Source organism: Salvia hispanica, chromosome 5 (genome assembly GCF_029641045.1).
Source record: "Salvia hispanica isolate PSC_SH4W2 chromosome 5, Shi_PSC_v1, whole genome shotgun sequence".
Lineage (NCBI taxonomy): Eukaryota > Viridiplantae > Streptophyta > Magnoliopsida > Lamiales > Lamiaceae > Salvia > Salvia hispanica.
Window position 1 is genome coordinate 42,447,006 of NC_142696.1, and position 17,711 is coordinate 42,464,716.

Sequence of the window (17,711 nt, forward strand, 5' to 3'; positions counted from 1 at the left end):
TGTCTTGTAATCAATTATTGTGATTATTTTTCTCACACCTTTATTTGAACAAACGCGATCATAAGATCATTTTATTTTGTATTGAATCCATGTCGAACATTAATGTTCTATTGACTCATCAACAAAATAATGGTTCAAAAGACTTAAGGATTAAAGAAACTTAATAATCAATATTTCTAGAAGAAAACTTCATAATAATTGAATCAACAAATTTAATCACAAGCAAACATTTTGATATTAACCATGTTACATTTGATGTCATAAATAATTGGATAATCAAAACTTCATTTATCTAATAATGCAAGCATTATAAAATGACATCGATAATCCACAAACACAGTTGATAAACTAGGAATAAAATTCCATATCAATAATCCATATGATATCAAAACCAAACAATATAAAAAACTCTCAAAATTCAACAATGTAAACATAAAAGCAAAAATAAACTCTTCTGACTTGAACATGGTCATCTCAAAAGTCCACCCCTTCTTTTCATCTTTGTTTGAGCAATCACAAGCTTATTATAAAGCTCCAAAAACGAAAACTTTTTGTCTCTAAACAAAATTTCATTTCTGACTTCATTAAAGCTATCTGGAAGCCCATCAAGGATCATTATCTGTTGGGTTTCTGGGTCAACTTTCCCCCCCGACAAGTGAAGTTTATTGAAGTAGCCAAGCATGACTAGGGCATATACCCCCACGTCTTGGCCCTCTTCAAACACATCATGCCTTAAATGCTTCACAGCGATACCAGCTCTTATCTTAGAGGACTTTTCTTCAAACCACGTGGGCTTGTTGAACAACGGCCTTTTGGGTTTGTCAAACCTCTCAAGGGCATTGCCAACACTGGCCAAAACGAAGCCCTTGAGATGACATTCTGCGGTATGCCACTGATCACGAAACTCCTTGTCCTCTCCTTGTAGATGGTATGTGGGCGGTCGATCCTTGCTGAGAATCAATTTCAAGTCATTGATCAAACGATCAACATCAAGTTTACTTTTCCATTCCTTAAACAATTCAGAGTCATGCTTCCTCGAACTAAGTATGGCATAGTAAATATCCCAAGTATCAATCATCTTTCGTTCAAGCTGAGAACAAATACCAATAATATAAACATGTAAAATTTCAAGGAATTGCAAATAACCACAAAACAATTCATCAATTTTACATCCACAAAAATCAAGCACAAACGTTCTTCTACTAGGAAGCCGTGTCTTATTCATGTAAGAAATTCATTATTTTTACTGGCCACAATGTCGACAGATAGTCCAGAGACCATAAGAATGGCATGGCTGACTAACAATGCTAAAGCGTATAACCATAAAATTAAGCACTAAGGATTCTTTACTTGTGCGTGAACTCCTCTAAAGAAAGGTCGAACCGGACAAGCACCTCCTCCTATAGCTCCCTCTAAGCATTATTAAAATACAATCCTTATAATTTCGCAGCAATATTGCTCCGGTAAAGACCAGTCGCGATATTACTGAAAAACTAATTTTACGATTTTAATAACCTTTATCTAGAGAAGTCAAAACATACGAACTGGTAATGTTCCTCCCGTAAAGACAGGACGGTCACTACTTCGCACTAAGACCAATTTTATGGAGGCCATATACAAACGTGTTGTAATTATCGCTTCATATTTTCTTGTTGGTGGTTTTAATAGTTTAATTATCACTTAAGCAGATAAGGCAGGTATCCACATTCAAAGAATAATTAAACATGTACTAGCTATGCATGCAAGGAAATAAGTACATAGGCGATGCATGAGTTAAACTAGATTTTAACAAATAAAATCATAACTCAAATTAAATATCCATCTTTCATCAATAAAACATGTAAACACATTTACAAAAGGTTCACATAAACATAATGACGAAACTTGATCATTTAATTAAACATCTAAAATAAATAGATAGAATTAAAATTCAATCTTCACATAAACAAGATTATCTAGACACTAAGTCCAATCTTAAACAATCATACATTATTAGTTAAAATAACGTATCTTGATTATTAGGATTACCTTTTAATACTATTAGGATTTACTTAGATAGAATTTATCCATCATTATCCTAAAATTAATGTCTAGGTGTATATCATAAAAGATTAGCTAAGTCTTAATTTAAAATGCCCACTTGGATATATAAATCCGCATTTATCCAATCAAGACAAAATCCATTTAAAACACACTAATTAAATTCGAGAATCAAAATTCTCATAGCTTTCAAATAAAATCACATGACAAGAAGAATCTTATTACATTTTAATTCAAAATGATGTTTTCTAGATGAAATAAAATTCACCTTCATCAAAATTAAAGACAAAATTCAACATAAATAAATAATTAAGGATTTTAATAGCAAAATTAATGCTCTATGAATTTTCATACCCTTAAATCTCATTTGATGTTATCTAGATGAAACAAATTCACCTTCATCAAAATTAAAGATAAAATTCAAATTAAACTAGGAATTGAATTCCAATTAAAATCCAATTAATCATTTAATACTTTAATAATTTAGGATTTTAGTAGCATGTTAATGCCAAATGAATTTTTCACTTCTTTAATTAATCCGATGTTATCTAGATGAAATAAAATTCACCTACATCATATTAAAGACAAAATTCAAACTAGGAATTAGATTCCAATTAAAATCCATCCAATTATTATACATGTAATTTTCGAAATTTTAGGGTTTATAAAACAATTGGAAACTTATGTCTTTTCCTTAGGTATATTTCTAGGAAATAATTCCATAACACACCAATTAAAATAAAGACAATTTCAATTAAACCTTAAAATTAAAACATGAAAGCATATAGTGAGAATATCCTTTAAAATTCCATTCTATTATGGAAATGCCAAAATTTAGATCAATCAAAATTGAATTCCCTTATGTTAATTATCATGATATTATCTAGATGGAAAGAATCCATCAAAATCAACTAATTAACAAATTAAATCAATTTATTTGACCTAATTATTCCAATTGGCAAATTTAAAGAAGGTAAATATTCTCTTTTTAAATTAGAATCTTGACTTAATTGCAAAATCATTCTAATTTCCACAAGATATTTTAATTATTCTAGGTTTAGGATTTTAAACCATAATTATAAATAGCTTGCGTGTTAAGAAACGAAACGAAAACATGAAAAACAAAACGAGACGACGAGACGACGCAACCCAAACCCTAATTAGGGTTTGGGCCGCCACGGCCTCGCAGCAGCCGCCGCTGCCGCGTCTGACCACCGCCGCCGCCTCTGGCCGTTGGGAACTGCTCCGCCGTCGACCGCCATCTGGAGCCACCGCACGCCACCGCCGCCACCGTCTGGAAACGCCGAGTTCGGCCGCTGCAAGCGTCGATCAGCCACTGCAGCGACGTAGGAAGCCCACGTCGCCGGATCTGCTGAGGCAGACCCGACGCGCCTCCATCGCCGCCGCCTTGCCGAGCCGTCGCCTGCACCGGTCGTCGTCGGTCAGTCGCTGCAGCAGCCACCGGAGGCCCACGCTGTCGGATCGAGATCGGTCCAACACGCCTCCGACAGCTCCGCCGCCTGCTCGCCGTCCGCCGCCTCTCCCACTGGACTGGAGCTCCCTCTGGTCGACGACCATCGCCGCCCGCCGCCCCGAGCTCCTTCTCCGTCGCGATTCCCGATCGGCGTGAAGCTAGGGTTTTTCGAAACCCTAGTTTTAATTTTTTTTTTTTTCGATTTTAATTAACTTGATTCATCGCGGTCGCTTCGCGTGACCGCGATCTTAAATCTTAATTAATCGTTTCTTAATTTGTAACAATCTTTTATGTTCATATCAAATATGCATATTTAATGTTACGCCCCGGCAAAGCAAATGTGGTGGCAAACGCTTTGAGCCGAAAGGACCATTCGCAACTAGCTTTCCTAACGGAAGAGGAAAGTTTGATACGAGAGTTTAGGAATTTGCGATTGGAAGTAATAAGGGCACCTGAAACAGTGGAAAGACGAATCGCCACCTTAGTGGTGGAACCAGATTTGAAAACGAGAATCGTTGCAGCGCAACGAATGGATGCGAAACTCGAAGAAATTCGAGTGGAAGTGAGAACAGGCAAATCGGGAAATTTTAGTGAGGAGTCCGACAATGCCCTCATCTTTGAAGGAAGACTATGCGTGCCCGACAACGAGGAACTCAGGAACGAGATCATGAGCGAAGCTCATTCGCTCATGAGACTCCATACACTGCTCACCCTGGAAGCACGAAGATGTACCAACACTTGAAGAAGTCATTTTGGTGGAATGGCGTAAAGAAGGATGTCGCGACGTTTGTAGAACGTTGCTTAGCCTGCCAACAGGTGAAGGCTTTACACCAACGACCATATGGAAAATTACAACCGTTGGAGATACCCGAGTGGAAGTGGGAGCACATCACCATGGATTTCGTGACGGCCTTGCCAAAGACTCTCAAAGGAAACACCGCCATTTGGGTGATTGTAGATCGACTCACCAAATGTGCGCATTTCATACCGATTCCGATAACTCATGGATCGGACAGACTAGCGCGTATCTACATAAGAGAAATCGTGCGATTGCATGGAGTCCCAGTGACGATTACGTCTGATCGTGACCCGAAGTTCACTTCAAAATTTTGGATTAGTCTACAACGCGAGCTTGGAACACGATTGAACTTTAGCACAGCGTTTCACCCACAGTCCGATGGACAATCCGAGAGGACGATACAAACTCTCGAGGATATGCTAAGAGCCGTGGTGCTCGACCGAGACGGAAGTTGGGAGACCGCACTATCTTTGATCAAATTCGCTTACAACAACAGTTTCCAAGCTAACATGACGCCGTATGAAGCCTTATACGGAAGAAAGTGTAGAACACCGCTCTACTGGGATGAAGTTGGCGAACGAAGGGTACTTGGACCAGATGCAGTCGAGGAGATGATTGAAATCGTTCGACAAATTCGTGTGAGAATGAAGGAAGCCCAGGATAGACAAAAGTCTTACGCTGACGTCCGACGGACTGACTTACAATTTCAAGTCGGTGATAAAGTTTTTCTCAAGATATCCACGTCGAAAGGGATAACGCGTTTTGGCGTTAAGGGAAAGTTGAAACCACGATTTATCGGTCCTTATGAAATTCTCGAAGGAGTGGGACCCGTAGCCTATCGATTAGCGCTACCGCCGAACTTTGGGAACGTACACAACGTGTTCCATGTGTCACAGTTGCGGAAGTACGTGTTCGACCCGAAACACGTGATTCACTATGAAGAAGTTGCTTTGAATCCGGATTTGAGTTACGAGGAGCGACCACAGATGATCTTGGACCGTAAGGTTCAAATCTTGCGGAACAAATCCATTGCTAGCGTGAAAGTACTTTGGAGAAACTACGAGTACGAGGAAGCCACGTGGGAGCTCGAGGATAAAATGATGGAAATGTACCCGGAACTTTTTCCATGAAGGTACCAAATTTCGAGACGAAATTTCTTTTAAGAGTGGTAGGATGTAACGCCCCGCTTTTTCGAACCCTAATTTTTGTGACGTGGAAATTTTGCATTAAATGCTTTTAATGCTATGATATGTGGAATTAATTGATGCGTGAATTAATTGCAATATTCTATGTGACCTAATTGCGATTTTGAGTTGAGATTGAGTTGAATGGTCAACTTGTTGAATATGTGACGTGGCTATTGAATAGTCAACATTGTGGAAAATATGACGTGGCCGTGGAATGGTCAAAGTCGTTTGAAAATGTGAAGTGGAGATGATTTTCGAAAAATGTGGATATTTTGATGTGGGAGGAAATAATATTTGTGGTGAATTATTATCCTAAGGGATGAGTGAGAATTTAATAGGAGCATTTTATTTAAGTATGTGGAATTTTCGACCCTCCTATTTATTGGAAAGAAATCCTATTTTTCTTGGATTTAATTATTGCTTGGGATAATTATCCAAATTAAATCCAAAGTCCGATTATTCCTTTTATTTGATGAAAATTTCGAAATCTATGTTATTCCTAGAGGGATTTTCGAAATTCCCTTATTATGGGAGAAGGGATTATTTTATTATATTATTTGATCCCTTATTGATTCTCTTCCATAATTTAAATTCAAATATCCTAGCATATCTTGCCAAATCTAAGAAGATCTTACCATATCCTAATTTAATTAGGATTTTTAATTAAATCCCTTTGAAAGGCTCAAATCACACGCCACTTTCCTATTAAATTGGGGAGACTTTTTATTATTATTCTTGCTCCGTGATATTTTATTCTACTCCGTGAAATATTCAAATTTAAATCAAAAGCTATTAAAATAGCTTGAAATTCGAAAACCCCCTATTTCTCAACTATAATAACGCCACTTCCCCAACAAATCTCTCCCAAATCTTTATTATTTAATTATTGGAGTATATCTTGCACTCTATAAATAAGAGGAGAGAAATCAAAACCCTAGCACTACAGAAACCGTCCCCCACTCTCCCAACTTTCGGTCTCTCTCTTTCTCCCACTCTCTCAAATTTTTCTTATACTTTCTCCATTAATTCTTCATCTTTTGGAGAAGAATTGAAGCTGCAATTCAAGAATTCATTGAAGAATCAAGATTCTACTTGTTTCTACCGTTTGTTTTTGCAAGAAAAGGTACTTCTATTATTAATCTTTTCTTCCTCTACCGATTAATCGGTGTTCTTGAGTCCACATGCATTTAGATCGAGTGAAGGGGGAAATTAATCGGTGAAATTTGATGCATGTGTGTGTAACCGTGTGTGTGTGTGTGTGTGCATGCCTCGGTAGGCGTGTACATGCGTGGTGTGTGTGCGTGTGTTGTGTGTGGAAGAACACTCATGCGTGACACGATTTGATGAAAGATCTGGAATTGTTGTGTGAATAAAACGATATGATAATCGTATTTTGTTTGATTGGTGATATTGAAAATAATTGATGGGAAAAGGGAAACGTGAGATCATGCATAATTTTAATCCATGATTTGAGACTTATTTGAAAAAAATATGAACTAAAGGTGATAGTTCGCGTTCCCGGTGGGATATCAAGAAGAAGTGCATTTTTGTTGAACTCGAAAGAAATCGAGGTGGGCTTTATTTTAAACTCTCTTCTATGTGCAAATATATGATGTTGGAGAAATAAGGGTGGATTAAACTGTTATGCCATGCCTATGAATTATTTTGGATATTGTGATTGCCTGATGCCTAGATTGTGAGTACGCTCCATTAGGCTACAGTGGCTATGATTAAACGAATTCGAGTCTGAGTATGGGCCGCAAACCCTACCAGGCTGTGTACACGGTGGGATCGGGAGCCGTCCTTGCTAGTCGGCCGATCTCGTGGGCGAATAGTGTGGCCACACTTTCGTCGCACTATGAAATGATGATTGATGAGAAAATGGGAGGTATTTTTGACTGGCCAGTCCATGATATATTTTTGTGATACTCGATGCTTATCTTCATATAAATGCAAAACCTCGAGTTCACTATGGTAAGGGTGGCATAACTATAAAATGTTTTGGCATGAGTCCACTGAGTATGTTTAAAATACTCAGCCCTGCATGTGTTTTCCCTATGTGCAGGTTGAGCGGCGATGGGCGGTCGGTGGTGTTGAGAAGATTGAATCGAATAAAATGGATGTTTGGAACTATAAGTGTAGTCGTGTCTTCATACATGGCTCCGCTTTCTCTTGATATGCTTCCGCTGAATATTTTTGAACTTGTTATCTTTGGTTATGGTGAACTTAATTCTTTGTTTTGGATTGAGGGAAATTATTGCGTTTGTTGGATTTATGCTAAACCTTTGACTTTTGAGCCTAATCTATTAAGTCTTGATTCTCGTAAGTTAGCCGTTGACTTATTGCCTTGATCTTCATTAATTGCTAGGGTAAATCTCTTTAATTGAAACCCTAGTCTCTGTTCTTGTTGTTTTTAAGTTCGCCTAAGTAGCAGTCGCTGCATTTATTATACCCTAAAAATGTCGGGCTGTTACATTTAAACATCTAGCATTTTAGCAATTTAAATTATTCTTGCATATTAAGAACATAAAACTATAGATCTATGAATACTTGCTTAGATCTAGAATATTCTTGTGAAAAACTCAAATAAAATTCGAGATTCATAATATTCTTTCATCGATCCAAGTATTCAATCATGGACCACTTTATTTCTTGATTCAAAAAACATATATTCACTTAAACACATACATATATGTAATCAACAAACATATAATCTAGTACATATTACTTAGAATATATAGATCTAATGATGTTCATCATAGATCTAGAATATTTTTGTGAAAAACTTGAATAAAATTCAAGATTCATAATATTCTTTCATCGATCTAGAACATCATATCATAGATCCAAAATTAAAATCAAGAAAAACATAGATCCAACACATATTGCATTATTTTCGAAAATCCCAAGTTTCCACACTATAATTTTCGAAAAATTCAATTAATCAAATACATAATCAGAGCCGAAAAAATTGGCTCTGATACCAGTTGTTGGGGCTGCAGCAGCGGAAGACACGAAAACCAAACAGGTCCTTGACCGGATCTATTTAGGTGATTATGCATTCGACTCCAATTTCATGCAATTTACATAGATCTATAGATATAACATCAAATAAACACATAATCATGCAATTTGATATAGATTCGATTGTTACCTCATTTTGATCCATCACAGGATCGAAGTTGCTAGCTGCACCACCCGGAGATCCTTGGTTTATCGACCGTGAATCATCCAACCTATTCCCTAGTCCTTGGCTATTCATCCGTGTGGGCAGATCTTGAACAACCAAAATAGTCTTGATGAGATCTAGGAGGAACACTACACCAATCTATCTATCTCGATTCAATTCTATGGATTAGAATGAACAAGACAAGATCAAACCAAAAACCCTAGCTCCCTATTACTTAGAGGCTCGAAAATTGAGCCAAATGAGGGAGAGAAAAGCCACGCTAGTGGCGGCTAGGGTTAGGGTTGAGAGGTGTGAGTTGTGGTGTGCTAGAGTTTCCACATCTCATCACTATTTATAATGGACTTGTTGGGCTAGGTTGAGGATCCATGGAATGACTTAAGTGTTGGGCTCACCCATTAGATAAATTACTAATTAAATCAAATGACCCATGATTTAATATATTATCAATGGAATATTATTTTATTCCACTAAAAAATAATATTGCACTCCCACTTAAATCACCAAATTACAAATAACTTGGATCCATTTTATTTTATAATATTTCCCGCGTTTAAGATTATCTAGATCCATCAATTTAATTCTTTTGTCTGCTATGTGACTAGAATTAAATTAATTCTCCAAAGAGTTTTTCTAGTTTGAAACTTTATTTATTATTCGTGGAATAAATTCCAACTGCGCAGATTTCTGAATAATAAATTCCTCTTTCAAACACCTCATTGGGGATCACCCTTTTAGGGATTTAATCATACCACACTGGGCACGCGAATTCTATGAAATAATATTCCAATACCTTCATGTTATTCAATTACTACCACCCAAGATATCATGAACTTGAGTTACGTACAAACTCTCACATATTGATAAGTCAAAGTGGCGTTTGATTGAATAAACAATATTGATATTAATATCATAGACTAGAAAATACTAAACTTTCTGAAATATATTCTTTCAGTAGATAGCAATAAAGAATACATTTCGGATTAGATCCTTTCAGTGCTTTACCACACCGGTGTTACTAATCTCTTCTTAGGTAAGAGAGAATTATCACAAACACCGCAACCGTACCAACAGATAGCCAAAGCCTATCTAGGTTGTGAATACGTTTTTCTTCTTACTAGATCTGGCCAAGTCCCCTACTGGAAAACTCATGAGGAGATTCATCGAATTTCCCTACTTGACCTTCTTAGTAAAAAGCGTTAGACTGTTTATTATATTTCAATAATAAACCATTATATTATATTATTTATTCTCATAAATAGGTAAACAAGTGGATGTGGCGTTTCTCGTATACATGCACAAGCTGACTGTACAAAGGCATGTACGCTCGAAGCATCTTTTAGTATACAAACCCCAACAAAAACATGCTCAAGGCATCTGCCCTTAAGAGGAACAGAAGGGGATTTATTTATCAAATAACAAGCAGTGTAAAGAGCTTCACCCCAAAACTTTTTTGACAAACCACTTTTGGACAGGAGACACCTAACCTTTTCAAGTAAAGTCCTATTCATCCTCTCAGCAACACCATTTTGCTGAGGGTTGTAAGGAGTAGTTTTATGTCTCCTAATCCCAGTTTTTTGACACAAAGAATCCATTTGAGCATTACAAAACTCAAGTCCATTATCTGTCCTAATGGTCTTGATACATTTTCCAGTTTGATTTTCAATTAAAACTTTCCAATTTGAAAAGGTTTGACACACATCAGACTTATGTTTTAAAAGAAAACACCAAACTTTTCTTGAAAAATCATCCACAATGGATAAGAAATACACAGATCCAGAGTGGGTAGTAACAGAGGCAGGGCCCCAAACATCCATATGCAAGTACTCTAAGACAGATTGACTAAGGGGTGGGAAAAGACACCCTGTGCTGTTTTCCCATCACACAAGTTTCACAAAAGGGGAGCTCATGTTTGAAATCCAACTCACTCAAAATATCAGAATTTTTCAAAAGTTTTAACCCCTTCTGACTCATGTGCCCAAGTCTATTATGCCATAGTAGAGCCTTATCCATTTTAACCAGATTTACACTATGATCATAACTAGTTAGAAGCTTAGCAGTACACACATACAGATTACACTTTTTCACAGCTTTAAACATGCATAGCACACCCTTACAGATCTTCATAATACCCTGCCCCCACTTACCCTCAAAACCCTCAGATTCAAGACAAGAGCAAGACAGCAGATTATAGTTCAGATCAGGCACATATCTCACATTTTTCAAAGGCAGCAAGTAGCCATTCTCAAACTTTAAGAGCACAGTACCAATGCCAAGAATTTTACACTTCTTGTGATTAGCCATAGACACAAAAGCATTTTCCACAGGTTTGAGAGAAGTAAAAGCATCTTTGAAAGGACATATGTGAAAAGTGCATCCAGAATCAATTAGCCAGTCATATTTGGTAAAGAAACACTCAGAGGCAGAGTTTACAGAAAAAACATCATGGTTCATAAAACAAACACCATTTGCACCATCATCCCTGGCCAGATTTGCAACAGACTCCATCTGGTTATTACCATTTGGATTCTTACCTTTATTGGGTCTAGTACATTCTGCCTTGTAATGACCCACTTCACCACAATTAAAGCATTTTCTTTTAAACTTAGGGTCCTTACTTTTAGACCTAGACCTGCCTCTATTTGACTTCTTACCATTCCCAGAGGAATTACTGCCATCCCCTCTAGATTTAGACCTCCCTCTCACAGTCAAAGCCTTAGTTTGAGAAGATTTAGGGTTAAAGTTTTCTTTAAGCTCCAATTCTTTTGACTTTAAAGAACTGATTAGTATGTCTAGAGGGGCACTATCCCTTCCATACTTTATAGCTGCCTTAACATCACCATAAGTATCAGGGATAGCATTCATGAGGGCTATGCTGGTATACTCATCAATGGTTTTATCTCCAGATCTTTTAATGTCCTGGACCAATTTTTGAAAAATATCAATATTATCATCTATGTCCTTTGAAAGATCCAATTTAAATTTAAAAAGCTTTTCCAGGAGATACATCCTGGAGGACATAAAAGTTTCAGTATAGAGGGTATCCAGCTTAGCCCACATCTCACTGGCAGATTCAATAGCCCCAACCTTTCTAATCACAGAGTCAGAAAAGGTTGAGGATAATTGAAGACCTAGCTAATTCATTCATTTCAGCCTTTTTCTCAGCAGACATATTTTCAGGAAGAACCCCTTCAACGGCTTTGAAAACTTTTTGCTGAATTAGAACACATTTTACCTTTTGTTTCCATATAACAAAATCATTTTTCCCATTGAAGGGGACAATGCAAACTGGCTGAGTCATTTTGAGAAAGATTTTTACACACACAAAAGAACTCAACACACCAAGGGCAAAGCAAGCAACTCTGCTTTCACAGATAGTGGATTTAAACAGATAACAGTCAAAGAATCCACTAGGAACAAAGATGCAAAGATTTTTCATGCAATAATCACAGATGCAGCTAGCAGCAAGCACACGCACACAGGAAAAACAACTCAAGGTGATCCCAGACACATAGAGATCAAGTCCAGGAGAGTTCCTCCCTATCTGTCACGTGTACCCCGACAAGAGGATTTCCCAGTTCACAATCACCCAATGTATGGGGGCACAGGGGGTCACTCAAGGCGGCTAAGGCACAGGGTGGATAGGTAATTCACTCAAGACACGGAACAGAGCTCTGAGATACACACCTTGAGTAAGAAAAGAGAAGCAAGCAAGCAAGCAACGGAAGAAGAAGAAAGCTATAAACACCAAGATCATGCAAGAAGACAAGAGCACAGAGCCTAGACCGCGGCCAGCGGTTACTACCAGCAACAAAAGCCCAAGCCTAGGGTTCTAAGAAAGCAGTAAAGGAGAGGTTTAGCCAATTTACCAGAGCGGTTACCCTTCGTTAAGGTGTAACCGTCTTACCTCAGGGCCTATACCGGAGGCCGAGCTTTACTATGACGAGCCCACCTCCTTAATTCGCGACCGGGCGCGCCCAAGTGATCCCCCCATGGCTCTGATACCACTGTAGGGATTAGACCACTCGAGATTCACTAATTACCGGGACCTCTTTTATTGATTGGTTATGAGATGGCTAATCTCAGAGGTACAAGCCAAATACAACAGTGGTATCTTGATTACACACTAAGTACAATGTTACAAGCAGAAACCCTAGACTAAGCTTAAGAACTCCTTGGTTCTTGAGAGTCCATCTTTTCTGGTTGTACCTGCACACTTAGTAGCTGAATTAGTCACACAAGAAACTGACCCCGAAGGATCTAAACACAAAAGAGACTAAGTCAGAGAATCGGGCCACGTGTGGCTCAGGTCACAGTAGTGACTGCACTAGGCCTCAGACCTCCCCAATCCTCACAGCAAGTCACGAAGGAGAGCACCGTTGAACAAACTCAAACCAGAGATCAGTGGAACCCTAGATCTCACCGGTCAACGTACACCACGGTCGTCGCACACGCGGACTCACCCACACAGCTTCAGAACACAGCCAAGAACACAAGATCCCTCACCACACACCCCAAGCACATCGGGATTGGTCACTGACCGAAGACCAAACCCTAGAAAGAGAAGGAAACCGAAGAAGTTGCCTAACACTCAATCTACACCGGTGGAACCCTCAAGGAATGAGAAACATCGGTGGAACAGAAAGCTTGAAGGAGAACTCCGGCTAAGTTCGTCGGAATCTTAGAGAGAAGGGAGAGAGAGAAGGCGGTTTCTGGAAGCAAGAGAGAGAGAGAGATTGAAGCGAATTAGAGAAGCCAGACGTCCTTCTCTCACTTAACAAACACAACACTCATTCAACGGCTGAGAGCCACGATCCGCGTGGAGTTGCCAGGTGTCACACATCCAGCCACTCTGGATAAGTAAACGGGCCAGGCTCGATTTGGGCCAACAATTAATCATATGGGTTCAGCACGGACCAGCCCAAACAATTAATAAAGGAAGCCCAAAGCAAGAAGTCCAATATTCAACACTTTTTGTTCCGGCTAAAATAACACTTTTTATCTTTTTTACTTTATTCTTTTATCTACTTTTCTCTCTTTATTTTTTTTTACCACACTTCATTCTCTCTTTAGTTAACAAGTACTACTAAACAATATTTTCTTAGATCACTCACTAGAGATGAGCTAGAAGTGAGTATTTTTTTTAAAAAAAATAAAATTAGAAGAAAAATAAAGAAAATGTAAAAGATTTATCTTTTGAGTTTATAAGCTGGGGCTTTCTTAAGTTTAACGTATCTAAACTAGTAGTAGTAATAAACTAACAACGTTAGTGTCGCTCTGACGTATCGATGTGGCAATATAAATTTTATTGCACTAATTGTCTTTGAAGTTATGAAATTAACGAGCGTGTTAACTGTGGCCTTCGTCATGTCAACTTTGGAAGATTAATTCGTAAACCAACAAAATTCAAAGAAAAACATAATTTTCTTCTGTGACGTATTACTCTGGTTGGAAATGTCAAACAATTCAATTACTTAGTAATTGCGTTATGTAAAAGTAAGATATGGTTAACAAAATTCAAACTTAAGCCATCAATCCATACGTAAGTATAATTTGACATGGATTATTTTATCTATCCATTCAAACTCTATTAGTAATTTTTAATGCATGTATCCCTTCTTATATTAGTACTAATATCTCACCCATGCTATGCATATTCTATTTAATAATTAGTCCATATTTATTAGTATATTAACTTGCATGTGTTTTAGTCAACTTGGTAATAGTATGCATTTTAAAAACTACATTATCAACACAAAGAAATATATATTTGATATATCAAATAAAAATATGTATGAAAATAATCACGTATACTCGTAATCATTGAAAATAACAAATATATATGCAGACAAATTATATTTTTTTACTTAAATTCAAAATATTTTACAAATGTAGTACAAGTATTATAATATAAATTTTTATAATCATATTTACCATGATTATGTTATTAGAGGGGAATGATCAATTGCTAACTCATCATTTAATTGCTAACTACAACTAATTTAAGATCATAAGATTTTAGAAAACTTGTGGTCTACAATTTGCCCCGTGTAATTTTATTTTTATTAATTAAATTGAAAAAGATAAAAAAAAAAAAAACTATCAAATTAGGGTTTTGGATGACAATGTCAATATAGTGTTTCAAAAATATCAATACCATGTTTTGAGACGGTCAACACAATGTTTTGAGAATGTTAACACATTGCTTATATTGACATTCTACATGTATTAGATTGACATATTTTATATACTACTATATTGACATTTGTGCTTTACGAAAAAAATAAAAAATTTTGGAATTTTTTTCAAATTTTGACCTTGGAACATATGAAAGTGAGATCTCGTTAGAATCCTTATGAAATTATCTTTAATTTGATATATGTTGTGTGAAAAATAATTTAAATCGAGAAAGTTATATGCGTTTTGATGCACTATTTTTTAGCACTAAATAAACCTGCAAGTATAGCTAAAGGTCAGTACCGGATATCGAACACGGGGAAGGCAAACACGGACTGTCTATCTTCTCCTAAGCCTCAATTACTATTTGGAAGAACAAGAGATCTTGAAAACTTTTTGAAAACTAAAAACAATAGAAAGCAAATAACAACTGATTGCAATTAAGACATGGAGATAAAATATAGATATAAGGGAATTCTAGGGATGTGCGTTCACAGTTATTGTTATACAAATTCCAAACTACAATACCCTAGCAAAATTATTACTTTGATAGGACGAGTCACCTAACTTATGCTCATGCGATGCAAATGTTGATTACAAGATTAGGGTTGTCAATCCTAACACGTAACTCCAAAAAGCTCCTAAGACCCTTGAAAAGTCCTCACTGTCAATTAACAGTGTCATTTTAAGGGAAGCTAACTGTAGCGTCTACTAAGTGGATCTAACTCACTAGAACTCTCTCACAGTTATGAAGCAAATCATACACAATTGTGTCACTCAATCATGAAGCATCAGGATTTACTTAGGGAAGAAACAAAGTAAAAACAAAACGGATATTAAATAGAAAAAAGAATTGTATAACCAAAGTCGTTACTAACACATCCCTGGAATCCTATTGATGCACTATTTTTTAGCACTAAATAAACCTGCAAGTATACAGAGTATATATAGTATAGCTAAAGGTCAGTACCGGATATCGAACATGAGGAAGACAAACACAAAGTGTCTATCTTCTATTAGAACTCAATTACTATCTGGAAGAACAAGAGATTTTGAAAACTTTTGAAAACAGAAAATATTTGAAAACAATTAACAACTAAATGCAAGCAAAACACAGAGACAATCGATAGAGATAAGGGAATCTCAGGGATGTGCGTTCACAGTTATGGTTATACGAATTCCAAACTACAATACCCTAGCACAGTTATTACTTTGATAAGACGAGTCGCCTAGCTTATGCTCATGCGATGCAAACGTTGATTACAAGATTAGGGTTGTCAATCCTAACACGTAACTCCAAATAGCTCCTAAGACCCTTGAAAAGTCCTCACTCTCAATTAACAGTGCCGTTTTAAGGGAAGCTAACTGTAGCGTCTACTAAGTGGATCTAACTCGCTAGAACTCTGTCACAGTTATGGAGCAAGTATTATTAAATCATACACGATTGTGTCACTCAGTCATGCAGCATCAGAATTACTTAGGGAAGAAACAAAGTAAAAACAAAACGGATATTAAATAGAAAAAGGAATTGTATAACCAAAGTCGTTACTAACACATCCCTAGAATCCTATGAGTTTAGTTAAACATAATGAAATAAGCTAAACACATAGATTGAAGGGAAGACAATTTGAACATAAAACTAAAGCAAATAAAACTCGTAGGTTGAATCCTTGTCGTTCTTGATGTTCTTGAAATCCTTCTCCAACTCCTTGCATCTCTTTTTGATGAAGCATGAGGTCTTATTTATAGGGGAAAGTCATTCCTTGTTGTAGAAGGAAAAGATTTTCAAAATATGGTAAATCTTGGAGCAAATTTAGGGCATCTCGGATTCGCCGCCTTTATCCGGCGGGCCGCCGCACCTTGGCCGGCGGTCGCCGCGTTGGAGTCCAGAGAGTCTGTTTCTCCGGCGGCGGACCGCCGCATGACTTCCGGCGGTCGCTGGGCGAGACTTCTCTTCCAAGTGTATTTTTCCGAGGCAGACCGCTGCACTGCTCTGTCCGCCGGGCGCCGACGGCCGCCGGGCGCCGTCTGACTCTAGATTTCCAGACTTTGCGTTTTGGCTCCCTTTTTCGGCTCAATTATGCACATTTCTCACAAAATACGTCAAAATACCATAATAGACAAAATATGCAAATAATGGACGTGTAGAGTGACTTTGACATAAAAAACGGACCAAATAATGGCCTTAAAATAGTGCAAAATCCGAGCGTATCACCTATGAGTTTAGTTACACATAGTGAAATAAGCTAAACACATAGATTGAAGGGAAGACAATTTGAACATAAAACTAAAGCAAATAAAAACCGTATGTTGAATCCTTGTCGTTCTTGATGTTCTTGAAATCCTTCTTCAACTCCTTGCGCAATTGAAGTACTCTAGCTTTTGATCTCTGTGAATTATTTTGCAAAAAGAAGCTCTCTGTTTGATGAAGCTTGAGGTCCTATTTATAGGGGAAAGCCAATCCTCATTGTAGAAGGAAAATATCTTAGAAATATGGTAAATCTTGGAGCAGATCTAGGGCTAATCGGATTCACCGCCTTTCTCCGGTGGGCCGCCGCACCTTGGCCGGCGGTCGCCGCGTTGGAGTCCAGAGTCTCTGTTCCTTCGGCGACGTACCGCCGCATGACTTCCGGCGGTCACCAGGCGAGACTCTCTTCCAAGTGTAATTTTCCGATGCAGGCCTCTGCATTGCTCTAGCCGCCAGGTGCCGGCGGTCGTCGGTCGCCGTCTGACTCCAGATTTCCAAACTTTGCGTTTTGTCTCTCTTTTTCGGCTCAATTTTATGCACATTTCTCACAAAACTCGTCAAAATACCAAAATAGATGAAATATGCAAATAATGGACGTG